Source organism: Coenobita brevimanus, chromosome 106, assembly GCF_032717465.1.
Source record: "Coenobita brevimanus isolate Jiangsu-jjx chromosome 106, ASM3271746v2, whole genome shotgun sequence".
Classification (NCBI taxonomy): domain Eukaryota; kingdom Metazoa; phylum Arthropoda; class Malacostraca; order Decapoda; family Coenobitidae; genus Coenobita; species Coenobita brevimanus.
The window spans coordinates 43,607-60,000 of record NC_137059.1 but is presented as its reverse complement, the minus strand read 5'-3'; the positions used below and the strand labels follow the sequence as shown (position 1 = coordinate 60,000).

At 46.1% G+C, this 16,394-nt stretch overlaps 1 protein-coding gene across 1 annotated transcript in view; it reads right to left on the bottom strand.

Annotated features, from left to right (window-relative positions):
• LOC145416428 (caveolin-1-like) overlaps positions 1 to 7,782 on the bottom strand; it is a 28,851-nt gene extending 21,069 nt beyond the window's left edge. The window contains exon 1 of the mRNA XM_080285375.1: positions 7,751 to 7,782. The gene's annotated coding sequence lies outside the window, so the exon portion shown is untranslated. The remainder of the gene's footprint in view (positions 1 to 7,750) is intronic.
• Between the last annotated feature and the right edge of the window lie 8,612 nt (positions 7,783 to 16,394).

The following is a 16,394-nucleotide window of genomic DNA, read 5'->3' as shown; positions in this document are numbered from 1 at the left end:
TGGTGTGGTGTGATGGAGTGTGGTACTATGTAAGTCGCTGGCGTGGTTTGGTGTGGTGTGGTGTGGTTTGGTAGAATGCACTGTGGGTTTTCTCAAGTCGCATCTGGTTTCCGAAAGTCGCTAGTGAGAGGCAGACGGACAAGGCCACTTCCAGAAGAGTGCACTTAAAGAATACGTTATCTGGTTGAAGGGGTACAATTCATTAAAGCCTACGTAAGTGAACTCTTTGGTTTCCGAGAATCATTAGTGCGAGAGACGGACAAGGCCGCTGTGAGATGTGGGGTCCCTATTATCAGGATTTCAGGTAATCTTAAGAAAAACTGGTTCTTGCCCGCACGATGGTTTACTGAAGCTGCCTAGATGTTGAGCGTGGCCACTCTGTCCTCTCACACTCCGGAGAGTAGCAATGGTATTCACTGTCGCCTTCAGTCTGCTGAACCGGCTCAGATGTTGCTCGTACAGAGGGTGGCCAGTCTGTCCTCTCGTACAATCGTCTAAGGTGGACCTGGAGAGTAGGTGTGGGTCTTCAGCGTCACCTTCAGTCTGTTTACTGAAAGAATCTGTTGTCAGTCCTGGCTCACAGATGGGTCAGCCAGAGACATACGGTTGCTTTCTCCCACCTAGGTAGGTAGGCAGGTATGTGAGTAGGTAGGTGGGTAGGTAAGTTGCTTATTTTTACACCGCTTCACATCTAACAATGCGGCATCTGGTAGTAAGCAGGCCGAGTAAAGTTTGTTCATTGATGTACATAATTTCTTTTTCTCAGCGCTTTGCTTTTTATAAATATATTTCCTAGAACATCAGTTGCTGTTCTCCGCAAACATCAGAGAGAGAGAGAGAGAGAGAGAGAGAGAGAGAGAGAGAGTTACAAAAACATAATTCCTTTAGAAGAGCTGCAAGACACCAGCAAAAAGATCGACCAGACGTAAATTCTTGGAACCCAGACAGACAGACTTGGAAAATAGCATTGACATTTAAGCTGGAGAGAGACGGAGTTGGGGGGGGGGAGGAAAAGGGGAGGGGGTAGGAGAGGGAGAGAAGAAAAGGGAAGGGAAGGAGATAGTGAAGATAGGGGAAACGGGGAGGGAAGGAGTTGGGGGAACAAGGAGGGAAGGGGTTGTGAAAGGGAAGAAGTTGGAGGGAAGGGAATGGAAAAGTGAACGAGAGGGAGGGAAGGGGGACGCTATGAGAAGGGAAGGGAAGGGAGAGAAGTAGAGGGGAAGGGGTAGCTGGGAAGGATGGGGGAGGGGGTAGGTAGGGGTGGGGAGAGTAGAGGGAGTTGATGGAGAGAGAGAGGTGGAAAGGTGTGCACGGGTATACAGAGAAGGTATACAGAATAGAAGATATATTGGCCCATAGTGAGTTTATCTAGTAAAAACACACACACACACACAATATAAAAGAAAAAAAGGAAAAGAGAAACTAGATCTACCACTACATCTAGCAAAAAACCTGTGTATTATTTAGCTTTTAATTTACACACACACACACACACACACACACACACACACACACACAAGGTCACAGTGTCGGACTATGTATAATAATCAGCGGCCTGACCGAACATAACGCACACCCGACATGAACGCTTTCGGCACTGCAAGACTAACTCGTATCTGGAAATTGCGTGAGCCGAAAGCCTTCCTTGGCACCGAATATGACTTTCTGTGTTTATATTTCGTACCTGGATTTCTTTACCTGTTTTGTGCCGAGATCTTTGGCACCGAATATGCTCTGAATTTCTCATAACCGTCTCATGGTCAATACAACTCTGTTTTACTCAAGTTTACGTCATTCTATCTTATACAGCTCGGTATTTTTTTTTGTCTCTATTCAACTCTGAGCATAGAATTGATAACCCGTTCCCTATGACCCAGTTAATACCACTGCACTAGTCCTGTATGAGAGAGCCCTAACATGTATTCAGTATAGACGGTGGGTGTTGGCGCCGAAGTGGTGACATGCGGAGGCGTATGGTACGTAGAGGGAGTGGTGGGTGTCAAGGGGAGGGAAGCATGGATGGACAGTAAGTGTGGCAATTATTGCAGCCATAAAGGGAGTGTGAGGACAAAGGGAACTTAGTGGGCTTAATGCCGGTGAGGAATGTCGATTACTGTGTGGTTAAGGAAAGAAGGAAGGAAGGAGGGAGGAAGGAGGGAGGGAAGGAAGGAGGGAGGGGAATGAAAGGAAGTGAAAGAACAAGGAAATAAGAACTGAAAGATGGAAGTGAAAAATGAAAGGGAATAATAAGTTAGAAATGAATGAATGAATAAATGAAAGAGGGAGGGAGGGAGGGAGGGAAGGAGGGGAAGGGAGGGAAGGATGAAAGGAGAGTAAGGAGAACGTAAGAATAAAGGAAGGAAAGGTGGTTTAATACAAAATGGAATGTTGATTACTGAGTGGAGTGGACTGAGGAAAGGAAGGAGGGAAGGAAGAAAAGAAAGGAGAGAGAGAGGGAGGAAGAGAAGGAAGGGGAGAATGCATGGAAAGCAATGAAGGAATAAAAGAAAGGGAGAGAAGGAGAGAATATTGAGGAAAGAAGGACGAACTGAAAGAAGGGCTTGTAGAATGAAGAGAGAGAGAGAGAGAGAGAGAGAGAGAGAGAGAGAGAGAGAGAGAGAGAGAGAGAGAGAGAGAGAGCAGTGGGTGCAGTGGTGTAAGTGGTGTTACTAGTCAACGTCAGGCAACCACATTGAGATTATCTATCTGTCTAGCTATTGCCAGACGCCTTAATCCCGTAAGGGGTGGCCACAAACAAATCGCCTCCATGTTGCCCTATCCTCTGGCGTTTCACTGCCTTGCTCCCAGCTCACACCGCCCTCTCTCATATACCTCCCCACTCTATCCCTCCATCTCATCCTTGGCCTCCCCCTCCCTCCCCCCCTCCCCCTCACTCACATACACGATTAAATATGTCTGAATTTGGTTTATACCCCTCTCATGGTTGGGACAAGTCTAGCGAGAGTGAGTCAGAGGAGCCTGAGTGATATAATTACTGAAGAAGTAATATAGAGAATTATAGAGGATTTACATACTTAGGCCAAACGAATCTGTATTACAATATAGGAGTGAGAGTGGGATTATAGCAACCCAAATACAAATCACACACACACACACACACACACACACACACACACACACACACACACACACACACACACACACACACACACAACCAAAAATACCTAATCCATATACACCTTTGGCACCTCTCACATCTGCCCTAGATTATTAAGACTAACTAGGCCGCTGTTGTTGTTGTTGTTGTTCCAAACTCTTTTAGACGTGACCCCGGTGGACTGCAGGCTGAAGTTACCCTTTTCGTGGAGCCCAACATCCTCCTTTTAGGGAACAGTGAAGGAGTTGAGGGACGTTTGTGTAGCCGGGCAGCTCCCCCGCCCGGCCATATCGGTGCCATAAGGTGAAGGCGACCCTCTCCACCACCGATACCATCCCTTCACAGAATTAAGCGATCTTTACTTTATTCGCATTGCATCCTACCGGTTTTATTCAACGTGGGAAAGACTTATTTACTCCTTTCACCTTAACTTGGCCCGATTCTTGTCCCTTTGCAGCATACTTCACGTAGCTTAGTGGGAGAAGCAGGTAATACTATGGCTCTGCTTCCTGTCCAGTGCACTTCTTCGTGACTAGCACCATATTCTAATGTTGTTCTCGTGCTGCTATTTCTGAGTCCTTAAGATAGAGAGATGACAATTTGGCGACTAATTACAGTGGGCGGAGCATAGCCATTAGAAGCATATGAGTGTAAAAAAATGTATGCTAAATAAATCGCTAAGGAAGAGGTGTTAAGAAGCCTGCCATGCCACTTAAAGGACGTCTATCTTATTATAAATTGACGCACGGTAATTTTAGGCCAAGTTGAGGTAGGCAGAGCATAGAACAGGTAATCCATACGTGCTATTCACCTGTCTCTCTCCCTACACTAGCTTACCACAAGGACATTACCCACCATATACTTATGTTGAGAGAGAGAGAGAGAGAGAGAGAGAGAGAGAGAGAGAGAGAGAGAGAGAATGGTGTATATAGACTCAGATGAATTATAGATATGATGTGGCCAAGGGATGGACACAGTCGATGAGAGAGGCCAGTGATTGCTGAGTTGTATTGGTTGTGGGGGACGTGTGATAGTACGAGCAGCAACAGTAGTAGCGGTGGTGGTGGTGGTGGTTTGTAGGAGTAGTGGTATGCAGTAGTAGTAGTAGTAGTAGTTCCATTCTGGCACTTTCCTTGTTCCCGTTTCTGCCGCCGTCCCACGCCAGATATGACAGTAGGAAACAGAATAATAAATGATAATTAGGAAAATAATTATGATAATAACTGCCCGTATAACTTATCCGAGGAGATACTGCAGCCCCAGGTGGCAGCGAGTAGTACTGGTAGGGCAATGCCGGCATTTGTGGCTGAGCAGACCCGTCAGCCGCAGACAAGCAACTGATTCCACGGGGCCATCCCATGCAGCCAACCGACCCTCCCTTGCGGTGGACAGTGCCTCGCCACAGCGAGGCGCCGGAAAGAGTGTGGAGGTTTAGTTCCTGGGTGGACGCCGCATTTGCGTTTCTCCACCTAGTTAACAAGGGCGCCATAGTAGGCTCCACATCTCTTGTATTTTTGGTTATGTGTGAGTGTTTTTTTTTATGCGAGGAAGAAGGAACCAAAGGCCGTGGGCCCGCTCTTATTGTTCCTTCCAAGAGAAGAACAAAATACAAGTGAGAGCCAAATTCAAGATCCGATAATTTCGAAATGCCTGGACAGTTTGAAAGACTGGAGATCATAGGAAGCAGGAAATACAGACAGAGCGAGACAGTTCCAGAGTTGACCTGTTGCCGCAGCGCTGTAATTGGTGTTCTGGGTTACAGAAAACAGGCTTGTCACTCAGTGCGGAGTCACCCAAGAGATCAGTTAGAAGCACTACATCAAGTGAGTGGACGATGGTGAAACAGGAAGCGCGTCAGCGGAATGCATCGAACGTGGTAGGACACACACGCAGGTCACTAACCCACTTAATCTGGCAGGGGGGAAGGGGAGAGAGAAAGGGGAAGGCGTGAGGGGGAAAAAGGGGAGGGAGAGAAGGTAGGGGAAGGGGAGGAAGTGGAGCCATGGGAGGGATAGCTGGTGGGAGGAGGGGAAAGGGAGAAAGAGGAGTAAGGGAGAGAAAAGGAGAGGAAGGAATTGGGACAGAGATAGAAGATAGGGAAGAAAGAGGGGGAGAAGAAGTAAGAGGTGTTGGATTGAGAGGGGGTTACTGGGGAGATGATTGGGGAGAGTGGACTGAGGAGAGAGGGCGTTGGGGGAAGAAGGAAGAGGCAGAGAAGGGGGGAGAGAAGAGGGGGAGAAAGGGAGAGGGAGCGATTGGTGGGAAGATAGAAGGGGAAAGGGGGAGAAAAAGAGGGGAATGTGAAAGGGATCGTTAAAGAAAGAGGTAGGTGAAGAGAGAGAGAGAGAGAGTGAGAGAGAGAGGGGGGGGGGGCTGGGTACTGCGTGGAAATAGCCACCCGCGGATCGTGGCTCACAATATGGAACGAAATATTTGTGCGCGTCGAATAATCCTTTTCCTTGTCGCCTTGTGTTTTGTTTTTTACGACGAATGTGTTCTTGCATTGTTTACATCCATATTCTCTCTCTCTCTCTCTCTCTCTCTCTCTCTCTCTCAATAATAACTCTTCCTTATCACCTCATCTCTCATTATCCCCCTCCCACTTCCTCTTTCTCTGCTGTTCTCATTTCCTTTCATTCTTTGTTCCTAATGTTCTTTCATTTTCTTTACCATTTCTCTCTCCTTGAACTTTTACTTACCGAAGGCTTCTTTACTACTTAAATTTAATTGTGATTTTAGGTGGTCAGTGTTGTTGTTGTTATTATTACTATTATTATTATTAATATTATTATTATTGTTCATTTTAAGTGCAATTTGCCAATATATGTTGTCGCTTCGTTAGTCTGTGTGTGTGTGTGTGTGTGTGTGTGTGTGTGTGTGTGTGTGTGTGTGTGTGTGTGTGTGTGTGTGTGTGTGTCAGAGAGAGAGAGAGAGAGAGAGAGAGAGAGAGAGGATTATACAACAATTTTTTCCCTTTTACAATAATTCCATAATGCTGGTATTCGGTATTAATGTGGTAATTAGCCTGTTGCCTGGAATATATTGCTGTTAGCCTATATTTACTGATTGTGACTAATTCCCTTCACGGTCCCTTCCTTCGCTAGCGCCTTTTCCTTTGCGATTTATTCTTTTTATAGGTGGTTGATAGTCTTCTGAACGTGGCATATGCAGGGTATTGCGATGTTGGAGGATTTATGTGATGCAGAGGAGAGTAAGGTGTAATAAACAACACAAATCGCTTAGGAAAAAGTGCTAGGGAGCTTAACCGACGAGAATACAGGCCTGTGACGCACTCAGTTAATAATTAGGATAGAATAAATAGCTAGAGTTGTCCCACCGAGGAGATGGTTAAATAAAATAATTCGTTAAGTGTAGATATCTTCTGTATTATTTCTGGAGAATTGCCTGTTGCCTTAAAAATTGGTGATAATTACTGTGATGATAAATACCTTCACTTCTTCCTCCCTTATTAACACCCTGCCTCCCTTATTAACACCCTGCCTCCCTTATTAACACCCTGCCTCCCTTATTAACACCCTGCCTCCCTTATTAACACCCCGCCTCCCTTATTAACACCCTGCCTCCCTTATTAACACCCTGCCTCCCTTATTAACACCCTGCCTCCCTTATTAACACTCTGCCTCCCTTATTAACACCCTGCCTCCCTTATTAACACCCTGCCACCCTTATTAACACTCTCCCTCCCTTATCAACTCTTACTACTGCTATTACTACTACTACTAATACAACTATTCTTAACTCCTTCAGTTATATGACATTTTGTGTGTGTGTGTGTGTGTGTGTGTGTGTGTGTGTGTGTGTGTGTGTGTGTGTGTATGTATGTGTGTGTGTGTGTGTGTGTGTGTGTGTGTGTGTGTGTGTGTCAGATTTACCATTGTATAGGTAACAAATTGCCTGTCAGGGATGCCAATACTCACACACACACACACACACACACACACACACACACACACACACACACACACACGGCCCACCATCCTCCTCTCAGGGGATAGGGAGGGAACTGGTGATTGAAGGAGAGAGAGAGAGAGAGAGAGAGAGAGAGAGTTGAAAAGAAAGGAAAAAACTGAGAGGGAAAGTGAAGGAACAGAGTGTGAGTGGAGAGGTGTGTAGTAAAGTGTTGCGTTACTCTATTATTCAGTTTAATGTGTACACTATCACGCACACTGATGTCTACACGTGTGGGTGACAGTACTACGCACACACTTCATGGAGAGAGAGAGAGAGAGAGAGAGAGAGAGAGAGAGAGAGAGAGAGAGAGATCCTCAAGAGAAGTGTGAAATAAGTTATAAAATGAATGAAGGGGAGAATGAGAGAGGAACTGTAAGGTAGGGGTGAGGCAGGATGAGGCAGAGGAGTGAGGCAGAGTAAGGCAGAGAGGTGAAGCAGAGTGAAGAGAGAAGCAGTAAGGTAGGGAGTGAGGCAGGGTGAGGCAAGGTGAGGAAGAAGGAGTGAGGCAGGGTTAGGCAAGGTGAGGAAGGAGTGAGGCTGGGTACAAACAATTATATACTTAAGACTTATAAAAGTAATGGATGAGACAGTGAGAAAGAAAAAAAAAGTAAGATAGGGATAAGTCAGGGTGAGGCAGGGTGGGTGAGGCAGGATACTCACGTTGCGGGGGTGGGGTAGGCAGCGGTAAGAGTCTCACGCACAGAATAAACGCAGTGAGGGAAGGCAGGGTGTAGGTGTGTGTGTGAGTGCCACGCCGTAACCATGGCAACCAACACAACGCCACACACCACCACACACACGCGTTCGTATCGTCATTTCCTTCACTGTTTCACCACCGTATGAATTTATATTAGCTTAGCAATACATATGGAGCTGTATTTTCCGCCATAAACATCGATATCATTGTATTTCGCTCTATTTCCATTCAGCAACACAACGCAACACACTACCACAATACACGTTTCGTTTAACTACGCACCACAGCATAAATTTATATCACATGCAATACCTTTAATAAGCTTAAGGGTTAATATTACCTGATGGTTTGTATTTTCCCCTGTTTACGCTCTTAATATTACAGGAAGTTCCAAAGTTTCAGTGCAGGGGTTTTTATGCAAAGCTCCCCTGAATAAGGCTTGGCTCCTTGCCCCCTCCCCCTTCCAACTTTGAATTTTTGAAGATCCGACCAAACCACTGCCATTGGAATTTATATGAAATGTTATATCGTTTTTGTGTGTGTTTTTCTTATATAAAGACTTTCAGCACAGACTTAACAGAAATGCCAAAGACACGTCATAGAAAACGATCATTTCATCCCACACTGACCTCTTCTGACAACGGGACTTGGCTGAGGTGGACAGGGTTGTGTGGGGCTGCCTGGACTATATTCATTTCGGAGGTTTCATCAAGGGATGTGAATCGTGGTTGGTGTGGTTTAGCTTTGTTGTTTTGCAGTTGTGGACGCGCCTTGGTATTTCCAAGGTCACTTGTTGTGTTCAGGTGGATTAGGTATAGACAGATTAGGTTAGATTGGGTTAGCATAGGTTTGTTTAGATATGTTTTGGTTGCGTTGTACCAGGTTAGGTTAGGCTGGGTTAGGTAGGGTTGGATTAGGTCAGTTTAGCCTTGGTTGGGTTAGGTTAGGATAGGTATGGTCAGGTAAAGTGACACTGGGAGAGATTACGTCGCTTTAGATAGGGTTAGGCTGCGTTTGATTAGGTTTGGTGGTCAGGTTGAGTTGGAATAATGTAGGTTATGTATGGGGATGTTTAGTGAGATTATGTGAGGTTATATATAGTTAGACAGGGCTAGGTGACACACACACACACACTGCAACCACACGAATCCATACACTCCCATCTCCCCACCCCCCCACACACAACACATCCACCCACCCTCCCACACTCACACCCATATACCCCCCCCACACACACACATACACACTCACACACACAATACTCTCTAACGAAAGTTGTTGGTGGGGATATGTGTGTATGTAACTGCGGTGGTGTGGGGAGGTTGCCATGGTAACACACTGGCCCCCTCACACACACACACACACATACACACACACACACACACACACACACACACACACACACACACACACACACACACACACACACACACACACACACACACACACACACACACACACATGGACACAAAGACTTCCTTTACGATATATTTTTGGATAAAGCTGGTTAAAATCGTTTTGTGCGTTTTTTTATGTGGCGTATGGCAAAGTTTGAAGGATTTTTACAGTTCAATAATAGAGTAAGGTGTAATAAGCTAATAAATCGCTAAGGAAGAGGTGCTAAGGAGTTATAGAATGAGTCTATAGCTGTCATTTTTATCAGGGCGTTCCATTAAGCTGTAAGTATAGCTTATCAGACTTAACATGGCTGAGATCTTATATTTGCTGCCAATTTCTCATAGCATAATTACAGGCAGAAGAAGACGATAACACGGCTCTACATATCTTCAACAGCACTTTTTCATGACTAACATCATATTCTAATGTCAGGCTCTTGTTACAGCTCAGCATTCAAGATGGAGAGATTGCAATTTTAGGTCAAGTTAAAGTGAAGTTCTATATCCATTCCGCATCACCTTTTCGTGACTAAATCGTTCTTCCTCTAACACTGGCCTCTACACTGGCCTTGTGTAGATCATTTTACTCATTTCACGTAGCCCAGTGCCATGAAATGACAATGGTATGGCTCTACATCCTTGACATAGCACTTCTTCGTGACTATCATCATGTTATGCCGTTCATCTGTTGTTACAACTCAGCATTCAAGATGGAGAGATGATAATTTAGGTCCATTTAGGGAAACGAGAGTATTGTTCTATATTCTAGTGTTAATGTATCCTTACAGCTCAGCATTTAAGGTGAGGAGATGGCAATATTAGACAAAGTGAAAGTGAATAGAGTATGGTAAACATCTAAGTATAATTTCTGACTTTGTTTGCTACGGTCCTTGATGCTTCCTCTACGACGGTTTTCTCTTATGCACTCAGGTTCCTAAGACCCATTCCCAGCTGAATAAAATCGTCTGGAGTCTAATAAAAAAAGTATTAGAGTTGTCACGATCATTGGAGGGTTAATATTTACAGCATGAATGCTCTCAGACATTTATAAATAGCTCACAGGTGCATAATAGCCTCTTGTATTAGCTTGAATAAAATACTAGAGTTACCCTGAAAATGAGAGGGCCTCCGTGCCCTCTAGTGGTTGTAGAAGTAGTTGGGTAAAGTTTCACACGAGTTTCTGGGCTGAACAAACATGGCATTCCATTGGTCAGTCAGTGGTACTCTGACGATAAGAGGGTGAGGCTGCGTCGGCTCCGTCTCCTGATGTAAGTGTTAAATTTTACTGTTTTGGGGTTAAATTTCGCTGTTTTTGCCATTAAGATGATTCAGATAGGACACAGAGGTATTTTGCTGCCAACCAGGAAGTGTCATAGGTCAAATAGATTCAACAGATGAGGGCAATAGACGTCGTTTTGCTGGTTAGGGGGTAGTGATGGTGTGTAGGCTTCTCCTCTTGCTGCAAGTGTTGGGTTTTGCTGTTTTTGCCATTAAGGTGACTAAATTAGGACACGGGGATATCTTACGGTCAGCCAGGAAGCGTTGTAGGCCAAAGAAATTGTAGAAAATAAGGGAAATGGATGTAATTTTAATAGTCGTGTATCGTCACCTATATCTATAGCCCTAATTGTCTAGATATCTATAGCCAGACGCCTTAAACCCGTAAGGGGTGGCCACAAACAAATCGCCTCCATGTCGCCCAGTACACTGCCATTTCGCTGCCCTCCCGCAACGTACAGTACACCCGCCTGTCTCGTATACCTCTCTACTCCATCCCTCCATCCCATCCCCTTCACTATGCTCATTTTACTCTAACTTGGCCTAAATTGCAATCTCTTTATCTCGAATGCTGAGTTGTAACAATAGAATATTACGCTAGTCACGAAGAAGTGCTGTTTCAAAGACGCAACTGAGACACGTGAAAACCTGCAAATGGACGAAAATTTGGGCCAAGTTAAGGTGAAAGGAGTAGAGTACAGAATCCTCCTTGATAACATAAACGTTTCCGGATTAAAAAGAACTAGAAAAAATCATCATCATCATCATCATCATCATCGTCATCGTCATCATCATCATCATCATCATCATCATCATCATCGTCATCATCATCGTCATCGTCATCATCATCGTCATCATCATCATCATCATCATCATCATCATCTATCTACTGCTACTATCTACTGCCAGACGCCTCAGTCATCATCATCATCATCATCATCATCATCATCATCATTATTAAATTTTTTCATACCTTCACTCTTAAAAACATGCAGACAGTTTGAGTTACACACTGGTATACGCACATAGTAAATACGCACACAGAGCACGCACATAAGTACGCACACATTGAGAACGCACACTATCACGCACACATTGAATACGCACACACTGAATACGCGCGCACTGAACACGCACACAATAAACACGCACACAATAAACACGCACACGCGCGCGCGCACACACACACACACACACACACACACACACACACACACACACACACACACACACACACACACACACACACACACACACACACACACACACACACACACTGAACTCGCACACACTGAACTCGCACACACTGAACACGCACACAATAAACACGCACACAATAAACACGCACACACTGAACACGTACACACTGAATACGTACACACTGAACAAGCACAATTTGACTAAGTACACACTGAACACATACAATTTGACTACGTACACACTTAGCACGTACACACTGATGCACGCACACACCGATGCACACACACACCGATGCACGTACACACTGATGCACGTACACACCGATGCACGTACACACTGATGCACGTACACGCCGCGGCATGTACGCACTATATAAACACGCGCACACGGAGCAGGCACACACTAATGCACTCACGTATTCATTCACGCAAACACTGATACAAGCACTGATCAGAGCACGCACGCACACTAATATACGCACACACTGATACACACAGGCACTGATACACACACTCAGATACGAGCACAGATACACGCACACAATGATGCACACACACAAGTTCACGCACATACTGATACACACACACACACACACACACACACACACACACACACACACACACACACACACACACACACACACACACACACACACTGATGCATGAACTCAGTGATGCTCGGATATTTTAATGCACGCGCGCACACACACACACACACACACACACACACACACACACTAAACAGGTGGTGGGTCATATTTAGCTGACGTGTCGGAGTGTGGAGATACAGATAGGAAATATATATATATATATATAGAGAGAGAGAGAGGGAGGGAGGGGGGGAGGGGCATGAGGTAAGTCAGGCAGGGAGGAGGAGGGTAGACTGTTGTTGTTCGTGTTCCTCCTTCAAATTCCCCTATTCGTCAACGCGATAGGATGGCCGGGGATACTGTAGAGATGGAAGGCAAAAATGGCAGGAGATAAATTATATAAAATGGTGATCCCTGAACCTTACCTGTATCGAATCGTTCGTGTCGTATCTTTATAAAGGATCTAACATGCTTGCATGCGTCGTCGGCCTTGGTCACATAATGGCGGCTCTCCACACTGCACAGTCTTTTGCAGCCTCCCTATTCACTCCCTTATCCCTGAAGTCACACACCATTACCTCGTCCCAGGCCTTTTCCGGTCTGCCTCTCGCAGCCCTATCTCCGACGTTCACACCTCTCCCTCCTCACCCAGTTGTCATCCTCCATCCTCTCCACATGTCCTAACCATCTCAGTCTATCCCTCCTCATCACAACAATACACTTTTCTCCCATCCCGCCTCTTAATTCCTCAATAGTAAACCTAGCCTCCCCCCAAACCCAGGTTTAGCATTTAAGTAAGAACTACACGTCCATCTAATCATTGTTATTTCTGTGCGAAATGTGTTGACTACGTAATCCTTGGTTAGGTAAAGATTCGTTTATTCCCCTGAACCAGAGTGACATTATTCTTATTTTATTCTTATTGTTATCAAGCCATTTTATTCAGCTTACGAGCAGCCTCCCGTACTAAAGACTTTATTAGTAGTGCATCTAACTCCTTCAGTTTGAAAAGTGTACCCTAAGCTGAATAAAATCATCAGGCTGTTGCAAGAATAAAATGAACGACGTTTCTTGGCTGAATGGGTTAACACTAACATGATCATTTGCCCCGACATTATCCGATTTATTCACCATCTCGATGACTGACTTTTTTTTTTTGTGTGTGTCCAACTCTGGGCAAAGGCTTCAGGGCCTATATCTTGGGGGCAGTAGCCTATCCCAAGGCCCAGTAGTCCTCCAACACCTCCACATGTCACCACTTCGGCGCTAACACCCAACGTCCATATTGAGTACATGCTAGGGCTGTCTCATACAGGACTGGTGTATTGGTATTAGCGGGGGTATTTTTACGACATGTCGGCGGGTCATCTGGTAGATCAGGACAGTCTGCTTTTTTTAATGAAATTCAAATCCTTAAACTGTCCCCTGCCCCAGCCAGGATTCGAACCTGGGTCCATCAGGACTGCAAGCCGCCTCTCTACCGATTCAGCCACCGCCTCCTGACAGATTTTGGTAGTCATGGTCGGTGACAGGATGGGGCTTTGACCATAATGGCTTTCAGGTTGGCTCTTATGACTGTACTGTTCACATATTTGCATATAGATTGTGATTTACACCCTTCCTTGATCAGGGCACGCGTTCTGACGTCGTGCGTTGTGTGAACTACGGGGGAAGGGGGGTGAAGATTGTCTGTACCCCCTCCCCCCCAAGAAATTACTTAAAATAATGCGTGTACTCTATTGGATGACGTGGATTTGGACATATTATAACTACATATTTACACGGCACAGCAATTCCACTATGACACGAGCTGTTGACAATGCTGGTGCTCTTGGGTCTAAAGAAGCTATTTTTTCGGTGACAATCCCTACTAAGAAATGAGTTCATTATTCACACACCCGTCCGGCAAGGGAGATACAATAATCCTGGTTAACATCTGTTTATTTCGAAGGTGCCCTGAGGTTTATGAAAACTCCCAAACACTCCTTGCTAATTAAACAGCCGATGGAAAATATGTTAAATACCATTGTTAAATTTGCCAACATTTACAAACAACCACACTGATATATTTCCAGAGGTAGATTTTTGTGTTTTGGCGTCGTAGCAGTGGCTAATTGTACACACCATCTCTAAACTCCCACCTTCTCTATGCCCACTACTCCAGTCCCCTTTCCCTACCCCCTCACCTCTTCCCTACCCCCTCACCTCTTCCCTATCCCCTCACCTCTTCCCTCAACCCCCTCCCCTCTTCTCTACCCCTTCACCTCTTGCTTATATCCTCACCTCTTCCTTACCTCCTCACCTCTTCCCTACCCCGTCACCTCTTCCCTCTACCCCCTCACCTTTTCCCTCTACCCCCCTCACCTCATCCCTACCCCCCTCACCTCATCCCTACCCCCTCACCTCATCCCTACCCCCTCACCTCTTCCCTATCCCCTCCCCTCTTCCCCCTACCCCCCTCATCTCTCCCCTACCTCCTCACCTTTTCCCTCGACCCCTTCACCTCTTCCCTCTACCCCCTCACCTCTTCCCTCGACCCCCTCACCTCTTCCCTCTACCCCCTCACCTTTTCCCCCTTCCCCCCTCACCTCTTCCCTACCCCCTCACCTCTTCCCTCTACCCCCTCACCTCTTCCCTCTACCCCCTCACCTCTTCCCTCTATCCCCCTCACTTCTTCCCTCTACCCCCTCACCTCTTCCCTCTACCCCCTCACCTCTTCCCTCTACCCCCTCACTTCTTCCCTCTACCCCCTCACCTCTTCCCTACCGCTTCACCTCTTCCCTCTACCCCTCACCTCTTCCCTCTACCCCCTCATCTCTTCCCTCAACCCCCCTCCCCTGTTCCCTACCCCCCACCTCTTCCCTACCCCCCCACCTCTTCCCTACCCCCTCATCTCTTCCCTACCCCCTCATCTCTTCCCTACCCCCTCACCTCTTCCTTCTACCCCCCCTTCCATCTCCCTGCTACCAGTCAAACCTCCCCTACCCTCACACCTCTGCTCTCCACCTCTCAGGTTGAATTTTTCCGTTGACACGAAGAAAGAAGAGGATTTTCGCACGACCAAGCAGGCAGAGGATATTTACACGGCCAGGCAAGCAAAGGATATTTACACCGACACGACAGACGACAAGAGTGGGAAATAATAGCTTTCTTCCCAAGTAAAGGTATTTGAACCATTTTTAAACTTTTTGAAATTTGAAATATTTTTTCTGAGCTTTTCTCACATCGTACACTTAGTCATGCATTTTGTTTATTGTTAAAAGAATTATTTTCACACACACACACACACACACACACACACACACACACACACACACGCACACACACACACGCACACACACACGCACACGCACACGCACACGCACACGCACACGCACACACGCACGAAACACGCACACGCACAAAAATCTCTCTCTCTCTGACAAATTTTGCACGAGAGCACTGATAGCTGTGTGGTGGTTGTGACGGTGGTGATGTCAGCGGTGTTGGTGGTGGTGGTGTGTGGTTGTGATGGTGGTGGTAGTATGTGGTTGTGGTATTGGTGATAGTGTTTTGCTAGTGGTTGTGATGGAGTGTGGTTGTGGTGGTGGTGGTGGTAGTGTGGGTGTGGTGATGGTACAGTATGGCTGTGAAGAACTTAAAGGAAGGATGTGTGGAATGGGAAGGAATTGGGTGACAAGTTGGGGTTAGAAGACATTGACGTAAGTTTGCAATATAATGTTGGCGTTATGTAAAATAAATCTCTCAGGGAAATGCGCTACGAAGCCAACTATGCCACCCAGAATACGGGACATAGGCTCAGCAGTAGCATATAGTGCGTACTTTGGCCTAATTGATGTTTGCTCCACAGAAAACGATGGAAACGCCGGAGGACGAGATGTCAACCCTGGCCAGCGAGATGGCAACTGCAGGCGAGGGGGAAGGCGAAGCTGCAGCCCCAGAAGACGAGATGGGAACCTCAGAAGACGAGATGGCAACCTCAGAAAACATGGCAACCTCAGAGGACGAGATGGCAACCTCAGAAGAAATGGCAACCTCAGAAGACATGGCAGCCTCAGAAGAAGGGGTGGCAACTACGGAAGAAATGGCAGGTGTAGACGACGAGATGGCCGCTCGAGTACATGGCAAGCCCTGCAGAGGAAC